The 18,547-nt window shown below is 32.6% G+C and overlaps 1 protein-coding gene across 2 annotated transcripts in view; it reads right to left on the bottom strand.

The window, feature by feature from the left end:
• Positions 1-18,547, bottom strand: part of LOC132922250 (putative uncharacterized protein DDB_G0282133) — a 65,400-nt gene that overhangs the window by 33,422 nt on the left and 13,431 nt on the right. For both annotated transcript variants that reach the window (XM_060985663.1, XM_060985664.1), the window contains exon 2: positions 8,559-8,593. The gene's annotated coding sequence lies outside the window, so the exon portion shown is untranslated. The remainder of the gene's footprint in view (positions 1-8,558; positions 8,594-18,547) is intronic.

Genomic DNA, 18,547 nt, shown 5'->3' with positions numbered 1-18,547 from the left:
ATTTATAAATAAAACTGTATAATTTATTTTAATATATTTATAACATTACAGGGTATATACGAGTACATATATATATAGTCTTTCGTTTAACTATAATATACGAGAAAAAAACGGTACTTTCATGTTTATTATTACAATTTTTTTATATTCGGTTTATAATTGATGTTCCGACATAATATTATATATTAATATATTATGCTTGAGTGTGTATACGTTTTATACCTAGTATGTATTTTGTACATATATAGGTACGCGTTTTTGTGGAGTCATGCGTTCATAAAAAAAAACACACACACACACACATATTATACGACTGATTTACGTACAATACAAAAAATGAATGCTTACAACGGTAATTGATGTGTTTATATACGCTGCAAAGTTGCTCGTTTAAATAATAAATAATATAATTACCGGTGGGATTTACGCTCAACAATATTTATATAGGTACATAAACTACGGTGACATTAAACACATAAGTAGTAATAAAATTCACCGTTTCTGATTATAGTATAACAATAATAATCATTTTACAATATTATAATGATATACGATCAAAAGAAAGACTGATGATAGAGTTGATTCACGAGTAAAGGGTAATGGAAAATCGTGGCCACTGATAAAACATATTTATTTAAATTCTGATTTTTGAAAAATTTAAAAAAAACTTTACCTAGCCACCGAGCAACAAAAATTGTTCCTCATCTAAACTACGTTTCAGATAATAATTTATCTATAAGTATAATTTTTTATATTATACTTTCATGGTTAAAATAAAAATTCTAAAAACACGATGACAAATTAAAGGATAAAAAAATTAATTGTTTAAAATAATATGTGAGTATATTATATCATAACAATAGACAATCATTTTTCCAATCAAATCGAAAAAAATCGAACTACACGTTTGTTGCTGTGAGCTGTGACAGCATTATACGATATATATGTGCAGCCAAAGAAATACTGAAATCGTGCGCGTGAATGACGTTATCCGCGACTATTAAATAACGACGAGAGACACGCTGCTGCAGCGACACACAATTAAATTGCTTATATTAACAACAATTTTCAGACGAAAAAGGTAAATACAGTCGTGAATAATTGTTTACATTCATCGATCAAGTCATTTATTTATAAATATACACATTAACGACGACTTCGACTGCTAATGAATTGTAGGACGTTCGGATCACGATTGTTGTTTTGATGATATTATGAGTATATGATTGTTGGAACACACAGAAACGTGCAAATATATTAAATTTTATTGCCACCCGCCAATAGAAAAAAAATTTAATGATTTTTTTTAGTGACAAGCTCATGACAGTCAGAAGGATCAGCAGAAGCATATAACTAGTCGACATCGGAACATATAATTATTAAACCACTATTTTTTCGGATCTAAAAATTAATGCTTCACATTTTTGACATATGGGTCCGGATGTTTTATTGATGATTATCTATTGATTATGATATTGTTGCCAACTGCAGTGAGAGATCGATAACAAATATTGGTAAAATATTATGCCATGATACGCACGTATTCCGCGACGTTATAACTATTCATTATTAGAAGTAGTGTATTTAGGTGGGATAGCAAGTATTCACTTTTTTAGAATTTTTTTTAGCTAGGTTGTCACTAAATTTACGAAGATATGTGGGTTTATGGCTGTATGGCATTTATATCTATTGTATATTTTAGGTGATTATCAAAAAACATTTTGAGAACTAAATATTAAACCAAAGTTGAGAATAAATAACCTTATTATAATAATTACTAACTAGGTATTAACTATTAACCCGTCTAAACATTTTTATGATAATATGCTTATAATATTATTGATAATATTTGAAAACATGAGGTAATTCAAATCGATCTTACAATTTTAGTATGTTGTCAAAGGAAATGGACTCTCGGCAACAAACGAATACGAATATATAGTAAGCTTAATGGTAGGATCAGAGGGTTAGGTCGGTCATCAGAAGTCGGGAGATATAGTGGTTAGTTCTTTTTTCTCGTCCAGTCAATACGATTGACGTGGTGGTGGCTGGATAACAGGAGAGGGACATTTACGTGCGTATACATTATATTATATATATTTATGCGCTATATAGATATTATAATGTGTAAATGTGTAATGCAAAAGTATATAATACGCGATGAATGAACGTCCGCGTGCGCGCTGGTCTGAATTTTAAAATCGTTTCTATATATCGCCATTCGACGGCGTATTTAATAAGAAATATAATATAATATCATACCAATTTTTCTGTTTAGGTATGCTCTCCTCCTGCAGCGTATACCTATGTATATGCATACGATTTCACACGTATGCGTGGCACGTATCGGACACTGCGTGCTTTTTGCCGTCCGTGAGAATATATATCGAAGAATCAGATACAGGTGTCCGATAAAACGACGTGGACGATAACGCACAACAATCATGTCGAACGGGGTCTGTGGCACGGCAACGTGAAGAAGATTTTCTATAATACTATATCATTTAGAATTGGTAATCATATTGGACATCTGCGCATATACGTAATTTTTATATCATTTTTTTTCACCGGAGATATTGATTAATACACCTAAATATTTTAGTGCTGTCAGCGATGGTGTAGAAGTTATGGCTCCACGTGCAGCCAACGAGGAAAACCGGCTTTTGTCACTTATCGCTGTAATATAATCATAATTTCAAACAAACTGACAACCGTTAACGCGTCTTATATACCAGTATGGCAGTATGTACATTAGATGTACGTATTTACACATGCGCACGGCTCGAGTAATGAAATATTATACATTTCGTGACCACTGACCATATAACGTTTCCCTGTGACTTGGAAAAAATAATATAAAGAAACCTCCGAACTGTCTAAACTGGTAATCGAATAATATAGTTCAAATCTAAGCGATAGATGATGCATCCACGTAATCGTATGAAGTGATGAATATTTTAAAGTATTTATAATTCCTAATGTGAGTATTATATATGCAAAGGTGTGTGGCAAATGTAATGAAAAAATAAATACATACAGAGCTTATTAGGTACATTAGTGTTAAGAACATTAAGTTTTAAATTAATATATTTTTTTAGATATACCCAATTTATATAAAATAATTGCATAATAAACATATTATTTTATTATAAAGGTTTGTGGGATGATTGATCTAATGAAGTTAATACTTGACAAATAATAGGTACATTTAACTTTAATTTATGTTTAATGTTAAATGAAAAAGAATATTTACTAAACAAAAAAAAAGATAGTTATTTTTTTTAATTAACACCTTGGTTACACATGTAATGGTGCAATTTAAAAGTTATAAAATAATAATTTATCATTTTGTTTAACTAAGTTAATTTTAATTGTCAGAACTTGAAGCACATTTTAGTGGTTAGGCAATTTATTACATGTCTGAATTATAAAAATTATTTAATCAATATATTATATTTATATGTCGATATAATAAATGTTTACACATGTAACTATGCTATGTCCCATGCCATTGATTTTATCATACAGAATGGTTTATACCGACCAAAATCGTATAGCGAAAACCGGTAATAATAATTTATCCCGACGGTGTTAAGTCAAATTTTAATAATAATATTTTATCATACCAGTCTTGAGAATAAGGAACTCCACCGAAATTTTAACGCGGAAACCGTGTATTATAATATAGTATGCGTATATGAAGAACTATAGCTGTGGTGATTGATGTTCTAATACCTGACAATCGAGTGAAAACGTATTTATACTAGTGTACACTATACACTATAATGTCCTACGACCGTAAATTAAATAATAATGAATAAACGATAGTAATTATTATTTTACGTTTTATTTATGTAAAATAATATTAACATTGCGCCACGCACTAAGTTAAATAGAAAACTGGATATAATTATTATATTATGTATTATGTAAGCTTATGGACAATTAATTTCGCTAAAGAACTACTATCGATTTGCCTGGACAGTCATCGCATTGCGGGATGGATTGCTATGCAGTGTACTTATATAAAAATATGTATATGCTTTACTAGGCCAAATTAATTAGTTCGGACGACCTCTAACAATAATATATAAAATGCACTTATCATAATATTCGCTTATATAAGCGCGATTATTAAATTGTTTATCGCGTCAAGGAAATCCACCGGACATGACTTCACGCGGTATTACAGCAGAAACAATAACGAGCTGCCTAGTTATACAATAAAGATCCTAATAACGCGTATACCGAGTCACCTATATATTCTTTCAAACACGATCCGCGTAGTCCGACATTCAGAATCGTATAACCTACCTATAAGCGCATACGTCCTCTATACAGAAGGTTTATCTCGCTTGCCATCGCGATGGAATAAGTGGCCTTCCTGAGTAAATATTTACCTTGCACTGATTGTTCGCATGTCGTGGATACGCGAGAAAATTTTTACAAAATTACTCAGTTACCTTGAAGAAGTGTTTTCCACTCTTCGGATTTGGCGTTTGCGTACCTATATCACATCACCACCGAGCTCCGGTATGTGTGACAAACAACGAAAGTTTCTAAATTCGAAAAATAATGGAATCGTTGATTTCGCGTATTTCCGTATAAGGCATCGGCTAATGGGCGCGACGTTACGTGAAATCATAATTTGACCGCGGCGGTCCCGTACGTATATACAGTACAAAAATCAATATTCGTTCTTTATATCGTCGGTTCGGTAAATCTGTGACACGATTTTTCTCTCTCTCCCTTTTCGGAACGATACCTTTTTATGTGTCCATCGTGCGTGTCGGTCGTTATTATTATTATATTACATTAGATCATTGTATGTATTATTAAGTATCATATTGATAGCCGTTAGGTATATATGCTGTATAATATAATAAGCGTCTGACGCTACTGGTGACCGAAAAAATGCAATTGCAATTTTTAGTAACAGTGGTGAATATATATATATATATATACAGTATGCGACGCGCGTGTATTGCAGTTGCGCGTTAGAATTGGCAATCGTGCTAAAAACGATATTATTAAATACTAAGTATAATATATACTACATAAATAGGTATAATAATATATTATTATTATTATTATTATTTAATATACAGGCTGATGTTATGTTGAACTGCTGTAGGATGCACGATATTTTATAAATAGTTTTTAAAATAGATATTTTTGCGAAATTAATAAATAGGTAATATTTTTTAAAAATAGATCAGTTAAATGAATCACTTGTGAGTATATATTATAATTATATTATTTTCGTAAGGTTCTAACGCGTCTGTAAGTTGACGGAAAAAATCGGGGGAATCCTGTGACCGTACAATGGCGTCATGCGGTCCGGATTGCTCAAATCACCTAGCTATAATGATATAAAATATATAGGTAGGTTTTTTTTGCAGTGTATACCGTTATCGTGAATTTTTGTGCATGATATACGGTCACCCCGAGGCAGCGACACCTCGACCACGGTCAACTGCGGTCTGCTGCAACAGGCTCCCACACTGATGTGGACCGGTATCGTTTCCCGTCAGGCGACCGGGACCGACCTCGTTCGCGATTGGGGTTTCTGAATTCAGAAGTCTGTTTTCCACGAATGTCTAACGTACGGTTTAGTAACGAGAATATTCCCCAATGTCAAATATTATAATATATTGGCAGCAAGTGTAACGCACTGCTCAACTGACTCATTGTTTAATCGGCAAAATTTAAACAAAAAGTTACAATATTAAAAACCTCAATTTATTATTTATAATTATTTTTTTTTTAATCTAATAATAACACGCAAACTTGTGTATTGTTTATAACGATTGTATTGGCCTTTTCATTAGAGAAAACGACCTATGTTTGTTGTACATAATATAAATATTAAATACCTATAATAATAATATTAAACGAGAAACGATAGTCGGCTTTGGGTTTATTTTCGTCTAAACATTTCTAAATATTACACAATGTCAAAACGAAAACACATCACTTACGACCTTATTAAAACTCTTTTGCTGTTGGCGATAGTAGTTGTGTATAAGTGTACTACGGGCCCAGGGGAGAAAACAATTCCATACAAGACGGGCTGAATTTTATCAGGGAAAACGCGTGTAATATTTTCATAGGACGTCTATGGAAATCGCTTGCACTTTCAACATTTTGGTCTAAAAAGCTACTCGGACAGAACTGTTTATGTTAAACTATATACTCTCCCGTTGGCAGTTACTACTTGTCTATTCCCCGAGTCTTGATAAATCAATTAACGTTGTTTGTCGCCGCACAAACGTGTACGATATATAATATACATTTATATTATTACTATTGTATAATGTATATACACAGCTTAACCTTGTCAAAGTAACGATGCAATAGCATTACCGGTAGTCAGAAAAATGTTTGTACGCATATATATTTATGTATATACTTATAAAGTTAAAAATAATAACATAATGTATCTTTAGCGCGTGTATATTATATTATTTTCGAAAGAATTATAATATATACGTATACAAACACGAGTGCGGACTCATTAATTCCATAATAGTAATAATAATAATAATAAATGTCTAGCGTCAGTCATTTCTAATTGTTCGATTTGGAATTTACTAGCGTTATTTACGTATGCATAAAATATAATATGCGCACACACATAAATATGGTATACTATTGAAATACGCGTCGAAGATTTGTATTAAAAAACTAAATGAAAATCACGAATGTACACGCCATTGTCGGGTTAGTTCGAGTAAAATAATAATAATGTTATTATGTTATATACACGCATTGCTTAGTACATATAAATAGTATCTGTAATCTGTATATATTATAATATATGTGTGTATATATATAATTATATAGATACATGGTATATATTTATCGGCAGCAGAAGGAAATTATATTATTTAGGTAATGATAAATATTAACCATACATTTGCGACTTATGATTTACGCGTGTGTGGCTATGACGGTAGTTATGAAGAGAGGTGGAGGATGCACAAAAGAAGAGGAATAGATTTTTAGGAGAAAAAATATTTACCGAGATAATATTATTATGATAATGCATAATATTGCAGAAGCCGAAGGACGCGTTTACACAGATAATACGTTCCATTATTTCTATATTAATAAAATATAATATACTATTCTGTAGTATAGAAAAACTAATATAGCTTCTGCAGACATAAAACGAAAATAATGAAAACATTTGTTCGTCGACCAGGTAGTTAAAAATGTGAAATGCGTACAATATGTGCGGATTACACCGATCAATAATTATAAACTATATAATGTGAACTCCACAGAGTAAATTGATAACAAAAAATTGGTACACATACGTATACCTACGTAAATTCTATTATAGTCTACCGATTAAATTCTTATGGAATTCGAAAAATATGGTGCTATACGTAATAATCAATTAGATTGTATATTACCTAGTGGAATTATTGTATGTGTACCAATACTGCGCAATGTTATTGCCGCAGTAGGTAGGTAATATCTTAAATAAATCAATAATAAATTGATACTGTCCATAAAATGTACATTTATTTTTAATTTAGTTCCTAGAACTAACGTGCACACATTTTAATACTCTGGGTAAAATGTCTAGAGGAAAACTAATAATAATTATGGCACAAATCGCTACGACAGCAGGTCGATATAGAGTGTTATTGTCGACATGCATTTCGGTGAGATGTTCGTACATTCTCTCGGCCAAACGTAGTGGAAGCGACGACTTGGACAACCACCCTCCAAGAGAAGGACCGTTTTTCGATATAACCGTCTACGAAACTGTGCGAACGCTGCACGGTAAGCTTATTCTCTGCGGCAACGGGTTAATATAATAAGTAACACGAGTAACGAGTTTAAGCGTATTTGATATAATCGCCTATATATAATATAATATATTGCCATTACGGTATTCTATTGTAATAATCGCGAACAAACGCTTTGTGCACATCGGCCGCGGCGGCATACAATGTGTGTGCGAGTGTGATGCTGCGGAGTCGCGGGAGAAGAAGACTACTAGCTCGCGTCAGGTTCAACAACCCGCCATCGCGCCGATAATTTCACAAGTTTAATGTGGCCCACACTCTCTCGTCGATAATAATATTAATAATACCCGTGTGTCATTATTATAATATGTTTATCGAATTAAAGACGCGTCGGGGCTGTACGACGTACCTATATTGTGTACCTATACCGCTTCCGCCGCCATCGAACTCGACGGACGGATGCAGCATGTGGGCCCGCGTATGAGTATACAATATAGGTATAGGGAATACGGAAAATCGATCTGATCGGCCTAAATGTAATGATGTATACCTATCGAGCCAGTCATTTGACACAGTTTTCGCAACATCAAACACTATAATGTCATATATTATACGTGTTACAACGCATACGGGTGGTACACTGCACAATATAATACACCTCTATAGGTACGCACCGTGTACATGTATACTTTGTACAGACAGAATCACGGTTCATTATTTCGTTATGTTAGACTTATTATAATATTATTATATTAGGTATGTTGTTATCACAACATATAACTATACAAGACTTACCGAAACAGCTTTTGTATAGACGCACTTCCGGTATTCTGAAACAAACAAAAAATGCACACCATTAAAACAACAATCGTAGAATCGGTTTCAAGAAAAAATATTTTTTATTTTCGATATTAAAGCAAACGACGTAATAATATTCCATCATATACATAATATATTATTGTTAAACGTCACGCGTGTAAATTGGTAATGATACAATTAATATATCGGTACTGCTTGTATACTACACACATTGATAATTAATACCCAAGTTTGAATTTTATGATTTTATTTTCTTTTTTTACTTTCGAAGCTCGCACATGATATGTATATCATACGATATAATATTGTCGTTCCGGTTTTAAGATTTAATAATGATTACACTTTTCAACCATGTAATAATAATCGCGGTGTACATATTGCCTTACGAATTACGATTATTACTATAGCTGTAGCAGTACATAATATGTATATAACCATACGAACTGTTTCAACATGATATTTAACAATAATCATCGACTCCTGAGCCGGGATGTCATAATAATATATTATTAAATACTATAATTATTATTCATTATTCACCAGGCGTTGCGCAACGGTGGTGGTGAGATTTATTGTAATATTTCTAGTGAAAACGTCGTATGTCATCTACCACTCTGGCGGTTAATCGACGCGACGCAGTGACATATGATTACAGAAATGACGAAGATTGTACGTTCTTAATAAGATTATCATGACGTTTCAAATTTTCTGCGGATGAATATTAACGGCGTTCAATGTATTAATTCGCTTTTCATTAACCGTTGTCAAGCAATTGTTTTTACCGATAAATTCGACTGGCAAACGTGCAGCTACGACTAACCTGCCCATGGGTATATACATTGTAATACACTACTTATGTATACCTATTACGATTTTACGATGGGTCGCGTTCACGTCCGGCGTGGCTCAGGACGGAAAGCGAAATCGTTTTCAGGAGAAAAATACGTGTGTAAAACAGAAAACAAAACAGAATCAGAATACTATTCTTTCGTGGATAAATCGCGTCGAAATATTAACGCCATAGTATACATTTCAAAGATAACATATTGTGGTTAACTGAAAATCGAATTAATAATATATACCTACAATACGACTCTACGAATATACAATGTATGTATATTGTAATTTATAAACATATCATTATTATAGCATATTATAATATATTATGAGACTGTCGATTTGACCTATACTAATATAATATTATATTTATATATGGTAATTACATACTCTACAATATAATAAAGCGATGTACTTGCGTGCATTAATAACGACGATAATATTTTAATACGGCTCGTAAACTATACAACGAACGGCAAAATAATGATGATATATATTGTGATTTCGTTATACTTATAATCACGACTCTAATATATTATACTATATACATGAATATAATATCGAGCGAGACGGACTGGCTGTCGGCCAGCGAGTTCATTTATTATAAAATCGCGCGTATACTTGCTGTAATATTATCACCATCATCATTATTGTCGTATCGACGACTACTATTTTCTTCTGACGTATGTACCTGTCGAAGAATAGTTTAATGATAATCACCCGTTTTGCATACGTAACGAGTACGGACAACTACCGGCGACGACTTTATATACCACACGTAGTATGTTCAGTGTGCACCAAGACTAAGCGATTTTCATAAAATGTTAAAGTTCTTTTATCTGCCATTATTATATATTATTATTTGAAGACTAATATTATATTACAGCTTAAGATACATTCAGTATATGTATAGATTACTACTACAATATAATTGTGATGCGCAATAAACCTACTGCATGTTGAAAAATACGATATTATATTCTGACTGTAGGATAACGAGTTATTTTTTAAAACGACAAAGAAACTAGGAAAATATTTTTATTTAATAATATTTTGTTTGTGGGTTTTTGATTATAGTTTGATACCTAGACGAAAAACTGACTACCCAAGGTTGGTCTAACTACATTTTTTGTGTTACATCATAAAGTATATAATATTAAACATATTATTATAAATTAAAATAATAAAATTTCAGAATAATTTATAATTATTTTATATAATTCAATAATTGTATATGATGTGTATAATAAACTAATTTGAAAAGTGTTTCTAATATTTCCCTCGAAATAAATTCAATTTACCGATGTTAAAATCAATTTACAATAATACTATAATATAATTATATTTAAACATATAGATAACAAGGATATACAGGTAATTGGTATTGATTTGCTAAAGGTATTCATTATTACGATATCAATATTTATATTCGATCACTCATATCAATGAAACTGAACAAAATGGCATCCTTCCTTTCAGATTTCCGTTGCTACTCGTATTTAAAGGATGAAAGAAAATTAATAATTTTGAATTTTATGCTGAAAATAATAAAAATCGTTTTTAAATTTACAGTCGCGAAAATTTTTTTAGAGGTACCCTGTATATAATATAATATTATGTAAACTTGTTTGGCCACACTACGTCGTTATATATTTACCAGCTATATACATATTTGTCGGTCGTGTTTAGCGAAATATTTATTATATTTCGATAATTTAAGATTAAAACCGGAAGACCTTCGGGTGGACATTATTATTTATTCATTTTATTTTTCTCATCTTCAACCCGGATTTTTTTCAATTCCGCTTCGATTCTTATTATTTTCGTGCGTCGCGAGTCGTAAAAGAAGTGGTAGAAGAAGAAATCATGTTTCCAACGTATTATTATTACCCATCGTCGAAATGGGATTATGGTGTTCGCAGAGGTTAAGGTCGCCGGGTATAGGGGTCACACCCGATGGAAATCGCGGCGAGAACAGCGTTTTACGATTTGCACACTCACAGCATATAGCGCCCTTCAAAACGTCGTCACTGCAATATACATAATACAATATTATGTTGCACGAATCACAGACGCTATATTATTATTATCACACGAAAACAGATCCCATCCTGCCTCTTACGCGTCTCCGGGAAGTATCTGTACATGCAGACAATAAATTATTAAAACGAAGATGATACAATCGGATTTATTCAGGTAGATTACGCTTTGAAATCAAAATTTGCAATTTATAATATATTACCTATATCATATTTATATATATATATATATATATATTCCACAGTATGACCTCTATGCCGAATAATGAGCCCCGACTACGGTTTATAGACTGTGCTCACGAAATTCATTTATGTCGCTATTTAGCGGACGAACGTAAACCGGAGTGGTTATACACTAATACACTATAATAGTCGTCATTGTAATATAATATATATTATTAAACATAATGAATTATTATTGTTTTTACGCATACCTTCGCCGCGGCGGTTGCGTGTCGGCCACCTCGAGTTGTGCGCATGATAATCGTAAAAATGTATTTCGTCATTTGTTTATATGTACCTACTCAAATTATAATATCATAGATTTTTACATGTGGCGACACCCGTATTACGCGCGTGTAACAGGTAACAGTTCATATTTTAGTTTCCGAGAAACGTTTATAATAATATAATATAATATAATATATTTAACTGTTTCAATAATAACTACATTGGCATGTTGTAAAATATAGGTATACGTGCGTTACGCAATGATTGGGCGAACACACTTATTATTATATATTATGTATTTATAATTATTACATTACACGCGAGTTCGCGGCTACCGTACTACGCTATTCTTATTGAGTCTTAATTAGATGGAGTATGACTATTACAACAACCGAAATATTATTACCTACCTATGCGAATTGATCGTTTTATATTTTTCAAAGTGAAGGTTTGGTATTCTCTGAGTGTTACTAAACTTTGAGAACTGCAAGTTTAATATTTTTACGACAGTTTAATTATCAGGCAATATACATAATATACCAAACAATACAAAAACAATGTAATGCAACAAGTGTTTGTGATGTAAGAATTAACATTTTATCGATTATACGTAAGATATGTACATCTTACGATGTTACAGTATATAATAAAAATGCGATGTTAAGACAAATAGCTGCAGTTCTAGAATTGTGATGCAGCTAAAGTTGCAGAAATGTACTTAAAAAGCTCTAAATATAGTACCTGTACATAGTAAACAAACATATTATATATTATAGAAACGCAATACCATAATCCGTATAGGACAAATATCGTTAAAAATGAACGGGTAGTCATTTCTTTGTTGATAGAAAACTATATAATGCGTATCGTGCGTCTTCGGGATATTTTCACGCAGCATCGAATGGTTTAGGCCAAAACTTTTGGCACAAAATATTTTACAATACATCGTGCGATTCTCCAGCAATTGGCTCGAGTCGTACGCACATATTATTATTATTATTATTGTTAACGCGCAGGAATTTTTGGCCGCCTTTCAGACAAATGTCATTGTGTCCGGTTCGGGTTATAAGCTCTGTAGGTGATATATGTATAATAAAATATAATATCATACACGTCGTATGTACGCGAATTTATTAATTATTCTTTGCCCTCGGTCAGTTCACCTCTAACGTGATCGTCTCTCGCGGCCGGGGTTTTGATTTTTTTTTCTGATCTGTCCGTGCTGATTACACGTGATTTCGGATCGAACGGCAAAAACATTTTTTACCATTGTCACAGCCGTGATTATGGTGTTCAATACCTTAAATAATATATACTTATTCGCTTGTCATCACAAGTATATTTACGCACGCTATTTAGCAAACAGTATACTTTATTCATAAATACTATACCTACGTATATATAGCGTTGACGCGAAGTTGCATTAAGGTCACGTGGCGACGAATCATTGTACAATGCGTTTCACAATAAGAAGAAGCGCAATGTTTATCTCATTAAGTGCAGCGCGCGATTACAATTTATGTCAAAAAAAAAAAAAAAAAATTAAACATTATACTAAGTACTAATTGCATAATAATATTATATCATATAAAATATAATGTTTGCTGAACACGTATAAATGTTTAAATATAATAATGGAAACAAGTATGTTCGTGTATTTTGAATTCGTATAACTTTATATAATAGTATAATAATTATTAGGGTATTTAAATTGATTATACCGTTGCACATGAGTGCCTAGTGTGATTTTATTAGTATGAGTATAAAAAATAAAAAATGTGACGCGATACGTATCGTGAAAATATCGTTGTTTAATATCTGCTTAAATGTATTATGGTATCGAGGAACTTATACATAACTATAACACGACGTTAATGTAATATAATATGTTGAAATTAAAAAATAAAACGTAAGTAGGTATGCATGATCGATCATATTGGAATAATTTTAAGACTATCGAACGATGATTTTGTACACGTATCATACTGCTGCGGTATAACGATAATAAAAATAATAGTGTATTTTGTTTGCGACGTCAGACGCGGAGATGACCCGATCTGACAAGTTTGTGCGAATAGACTATTGTTTCAATGATTTCAATAGGACACTGTAGCAGTCGCATCGTACCATATAATTTCGTTGTTTTCGAATAATACGAGTATATATATATTCAGGTGGTATATCCGATTAAATTCCCGGATTCTCTCGTCTGCTGCTGCAGGTGTCCCGACGGGACGGCGGCCGGCGGTTATAGTTTCGTATATTATGACGTGTACTATATTGTTTTAAGCACAGTGATCGTTCGTCAAAGTCACCAGCCAATTCGATGATATTGTATTATATTATTATAGGTATATTGTGTACAGCGGCGCATAAGCCGGTATAGGTCGGCCGACACGACCGCGGAGAAAATAGAAATCGAACGAATATAACAATAATTGTCATTCTTCACCTACAATAAACGGATGTGTCGTCGGATATCATAATATATTATATGAGAAATCCGATAGGTATGATACGACTCCAGCGCACGCCAGGCCGCCGTTCGGATTCCTAGGACGGTTTACGAATTCATGTCTCGATCCGCCTTGACCCATTGAGCGCGGCCGTCCGTCTAGGCCGGGTCGGTCATCGTCGTCGTTTCACTACCGCGATCACACACGTACCTAATACATATACGTTCCCATCGGCTGCACTACGTCACCCACGGAACGATATGCGTTGACGGTTGGCGGCCTAAAACGCCACATTAGTAATACAAATTATATCGCGATCCGGTTATTGACCGACGGACACCTGACATTTTCATAAAAACGTACCTATATATTATAGTATATAATATATACTACGTGCAACTCGTGATAATTTACTCGATGATAATAATAAATAACAATATATTGTATCATATTATTATAATCGTTATGGCGAGATTTCTGTTTGACCGAATCGATTCGGCCAAAGGCCGGTGCCCGGTGGCAAATTCAAGGTTTTCTGATGCAGCAGCATCACAATAATATATATATATATATGATAATAACGATAATATGGTTTAAAAACGTTTGCGAATTACATCGCGGGGACGAAAAAAAACTCGTACGATTTTCGCAAACACTGTCTTCGCCGAGGCCTTCGACCTCACACCGCTACCGTCTGTCGATCCATATTTATATATCATATTACATTACATTAATATTATTATTATTATTGTGTACAGTTTAACGATTAGTTACGATCAATTTTACACGAAAAAAATTACGTACTGACTTTTGGGCGGTGAAAAAAAAACCGAATTGATGTGCAACAAACGCGATTCGTATAAATAATATTCTATAAAAACCTACTATAGGAGAGTTGTTACGGGATTGTGCAAACTAACGATCTTTGTGTCAAAAGTAGCCGCTACGAGTGTTTTTTTCCCCTGTGAAAATTGGTTTTCATATTTTATTATTTCACGTATATTATATAGTATATGGTTACTATACGCATGACATAGAGGTGTATGACTTCATAAGATTTATTGAAAATATATTTTGGAAAATAAAATTTATATTTTGTAACAAAGACTTAATGAAATGGTTCGATTATTTTAGAACATTACACGGTTACAATACCAAAGCATATATAGTCATATAGGTACTTATATACTATATACGCAATTTCGAGATCGATTGATATAATGAAACCGATATCATCTTGAGACTTGAACATACATATTTTAAAATATTAAATAAATAATATAATAACATCACTTTGTGTACAAGCTCGGAAGTTGCGTGATGCGCGCCACAATTAGCTGCACGAGACCGCTTCCGGGGTAAACAATAATATGATTCGCGCGTTGTTTCTATTTTTATCGTTTAAATATGTCTTCAATATAATCGGTTTTGCCTCGGCAGTAGAGTGGTACACGAAATCTCGAATTATTCACATACATATTCGTTGTTCATAAAATAATATAATCATGGGTTAGGTGTTCGGTGTGGACGGTGCGCTGTGCACTTGTGCCTGCACTTAACCGTTCGGCGTTCGTAAAATCGTGTTCGGACCATGTATATAATATGGTCATCTCTTTTTTATTATATTCGCGTCTTGCATTATCGTCAGTCGATGGCGGTGGCGGTGGCAATAATTACGGTAACAGTTCGCGAGTGGCATGCTTACAATGTTACCTATTAAGCGTATTGTGTACATGCCACTGAGATGACCCTGCGACGTAGAATCATTGCGAAAAAAAAGTGGCAAATAATTACCTATAGGTATACAGAAAATGATGGTACTAACATACCTAACCATTATTATAAATACGACGCAATGATTTAAAGATTTTCTCAGTTCTTTTTATTCTCGAGATATGAATGCTAACCGTATCAATATAGTTGTTATAAGTTGTATTTGTATTGATATTGATAAGCGCGCAAAGCTCATGTTGTATGTTGAATGGTGTTGATATATATTATATTTGTGTATATTATGTATTAAATCACGTAGCTGTTTGCCCATGAACGATGCAAATAACTAGAACGAATACGTTGGCGGTTGCTTGTGATATTCTGCGGCTTTCGACGATAATGCCATTTCTGTTTAATTATTACGTCACACGATACGCTTTTAGATATATCTAGTGGTTTCGTCAATGGTCAAATACGCCCCCGTGTATTAAGTTTTATGATAATATGATTAGGATTTTCAGTTCGATTAGAAGGAAATTGCCAATGGTGTCCTAAATAAGCCCTTAATTGGACATTTTGTGTGGTCTCGTCTTGTTATATTAGATATTAACGAAATATTTAGCTTTTTGTAAATGCTCGAACACTATAAAATATATTTCGATTTGTATACTATATAGTTTATACATATTATTACATAGGTTTAACGCATTCATAGTATTTATGTATATAATATGGTTAGCCGTTCTTTTATGTTTTTCGATCATATATAAATAATTATTTTTCTCTTGAAATTCTCAAAATAAATACTAGGACATCGAATTAATACATTATATTATATATGATATCATTGATATCATGGAATGCTTTATATACCGCTATAATACAATATATGTTTCATTCAAAATCTACAATAGCTATTGTAGAGTTCGAAATTGAATAGACAACTGCAGCAAAGAAAAAAACTAAAATCAAAATAAATGAATAAAACGCGGCGATGAAATTTTTTTTATATAAATATATTTATATGGCATCAAAAAATTAAAAACAGCATATATGGTTATATATACTATATGTTGTAGCATATTGGGATTTTATCCAAATTCTTATTTTGATAGCCATGAAATAATTTTAAAATAGAATATAGATGTATAAAATATATGTTTTTTAATAAAATTACATGTAAATTAATAACTTAAAATATTAAAGACACATCAAATTAAAAATCCATTTATCAATTTGTCGCCCTAGAGCACTTTCTTACTCTGCACCCCCCTAAGCATGGCTTTGGGTGAGAGAATACTTCAGCGAGAAGGTAAAACAATTGTATTTGACAACTGACTACAACGAATATTATATTTATATACATTATACCTATATCGACTGTATCGTTTCGTCTCCCGACCTGCGCGATGGCGATGCACACAATTTTATTATATTCGCCTGGTCTCTAGACGTGGCAAATAAAATGTATGGTCACTGACCTTGTGTGACGTGTAATTGTAATATATATATAGATAGGTACAAAAACCGTAAGAGAGAGATAGAGAGCCTGAGAGGGCCTCCGGGACCCCTGGGTTTTCGGTATATATATTATATTGTATAATATATATATATACTTGAATCGCTCATCGTGCAGCGAATACTCACAAGAGATACACACAAAAAAACACTATACTACTGCCGGTTTCCTTTTATCCATCACCTTAGTCTTCGACAACACACACACACACACACAAACGCATATACAGATATACGTACACACGCACGGGTGCGCGCGCGCAGACACGAACAACAATGGTCCAAATAACAACAAATATAATTGCGAGCTGTCTTCTTCATTAAAATTATATCACACGACCATTATCATTCATATGTGGTTTTTTTCATTTTATTCACATTCTCTCTCTCTCTCTCTCTCTCTCTCTCTCTCCCCTGTAAAATGCACACATCCGCACATTGTGTTTGCGGTCGTTGTGCGGATTCTAAGATCCCTAGAATGACGGCTAGATGAACTATCTTGGTTAAAATCCGCAATATCAATTCGTATACAACTCTCACAGGTTTGCGATGAAAGAAGGTGCGTATTTGTTTTATGCGAGAGATCATTGATTTTGACCTCAAACAGATATGTTTATTTAATATATTTTTAATAAAAGATGCGTTCCAAATTATATACATAATATTGTAGCTACAGAAAAATGATGATTAACTTTTGGATTAGATTAATACTAGTATTTATGTATCATATAATAATATTATGTATTTATCAGCATAATGTGTTAATAATTAAATGCAAAAATCATCTGAATTTACATTTATTTCAACTAATAACAATTTTATTGGAATATAAATTATAATACTAAAATTAACTCCTTAACACATCACTGAGATCGCAAACGTACTTATTTATCATTAGTTCGTTACCTGCTTTATTATTATAATAATATCTACCGGGTCATATAAATCTACC

This window comes from Rhopalosiphum padi, chromosome 2, assembly GCF_020882245.1.
Source record: "Rhopalosiphum padi isolate XX-2018 chromosome 2, ASM2088224v1, whole genome shotgun sequence".
NCBI lineage: Eukaryota > Metazoa > Arthropoda > Insecta > Hemiptera > Aphididae > Rhopalosiphum > Rhopalosiphum padi.
This window is presented reverse-complemented; position numbering and strand designations above follow the sequence as displayed.